This window comes from Oryzias melastigma, linkage group LG22 (assembly GCF_002922805.2).
Source record: "Oryzias melastigma strain HK-1 linkage group LG22, ASM292280v2, whole genome shotgun sequence".
NCBI classification, from domain to species: domain Eukaryota; kingdom Metazoa; phylum Chordata; class Actinopteri; order Beloniformes; family Adrianichthyidae; genus Oryzias; species Oryzias melastigma.
This window is the reverse complement of record NC_050533.1, coordinates 1,964,805-1,966,855: the sequence shown is the minus strand read 5'-3', so window position 1 is coordinate 1,966,855 and position 2,051 is coordinate 1,964,805.

Genomic DNA, 2,051 nt, shown 5'->3' with positions numbered 1-2,051 from the left:
TGCAGCTGAGGTCTGTAACGGCTTCCGGCTTCATGCCGTGTTCCATGTCAGCGTGACAACAAACCGCATCATGGATCAAATAGTCCGCGTCGTGCGTTAATTTCTCATAACACACACTTCGTCGGGCATTATCCCTTACTTAAACTGCAGACAGTTCAGAGAAATCAGATAGATGTCAGACTGAATCTCAATAAATGCTTTATGTTTTGTAAATGTACAACTTCAATTTATCTTCATCTAACTTTCGTTTCTCAAATTTTTTCCACGATATTCTCATATATTTATTTTATGTCGGCTCAAATATTCTTTATTTGTTGAAAAAACAGAACTTTTTTCATTGCAAAATTTCTCATAATTTGATGATTTTATCCTCATATATTTATTTATTTTCCTAATTCTCCATCGTGTGTTTCTCCTCATTTCATGTTTAGACTTCAGCAAAGACTTCATTCTGGCAGCATCAACAAGCAGCTGCTGACATTCTCTGTGGTTTTATCGAAGGTTCCGACGGTTTTTGTCACGTCCTCTCAGGATCTTCATCACTGTGCTTCTCGAGCTGCACAGAAATAAACTGCAGAGTTCTTCTCTTCTCTGATCTCCAGAGATCCGTTCTTCGCCGTGTTTCCACTCAGATCTCCAGTAATCTTGAAACCATCTTTATATTCTTCCTCCATGGTTACAGTTAGAAAATACAAATGTCCGATGAGCTTCATGTCTGCGGTTCCGATCATCTGCTGGTACCAGAGCATCACTCTGTAGTCTGTTCTGTCATGGCTGCAGAACATCTGCACCGAGCTGCTTCCATCGCTGATGATTTCTGAAGGATCCTGACGAACATCAAGACTGAGAGTTAAACCTAAACAGAGACAAAGAAGTAATTTATGAAACATGTTAGAAACATAAAAATACAACTTTTCTGATGATTACCCAGAAGGCAACAGAAGGCGAGCAGACAGACGGGGTTTTCTATCTCCAACATTTCACCTTTAACCCTAAAGGTTTTGTTTGAGTTGTTGGTGAAGTTAGAGATTTTATGTCGATGATGAGAATCTGTGATCTAAAGTGATGAAGAGGCTGAATCGATGCTTAAATAAAGGCAGCCTGGTGGGCGGGGCTTGATCGTCTCCATGTTTGTCTCATCGGCTCCAGAAATGATGATTACTGATGAACACGAAGATTTAAATCCTCAGAGTGAGACATCATATTTTACCCTTAAAAATAAACATTTGGAGGATTTAGAAAACAGTCACTCCTGATTTTTTAATGAGGAGAAACAAAAAACAGAAATATTCAGAGAAGAATTTGGACAGATTCTTCAAAGCGTTTATTGAGAGAATCTGCAGAAATCTATTCATTTATTTATATTCTGATTTAGATAATCATCATTACTGCCATCTGCAGGAGAAAGTTAGTTTTTCATCAGAATCATCTTCACTTATTTGGTGATAAAAATGATCCACCTGGTGGTTAAAACTCAAAAACTTCCTCAAAACCTGTTTTTTTATTCAAATATTTTTGATAAAAGATCACGCAGAATGAAAGTAATTAAACCACAGAAGCAGCTGGGAGGAGCCTGAAAACCACCGAAGGTTTTTGTCACGTCCTCTCAGGATCTTCATCACTGTGCTTCTCGAGCTGCACAGAAATAAACTCCAGAGTTCTTCTCTTCTGCTCTGATCTCCAGAGATCCGTTCTTCGCCGTGCTTCCACTCAGTTTTCCATAAATGTTAAAACCATCTTTAAATTCTTCCTCCATCGTTGGTTCGCTGTGATACAGATATCCGATGAGCTTCATGTCTGTGGATCCGATCATCTGCTGGTACCAGAGCATCTGGTAGAAATCTGTTTTCTGGTGGGTACAGAACATCTGCACTGAGCTGCTTCCATCACTGATGATTTCTGAAGGATCCTGACGAACATCAAGAGTCTGACAGAAATCTAAAAAACACAAGAACATTAAGTCAAACGTCACTGTAAAGATAATCTCTGTTTTTTCATGAATTACCTGAGAGTAAACATAAAATAAACACACAGATCATGTTTGGTTTATC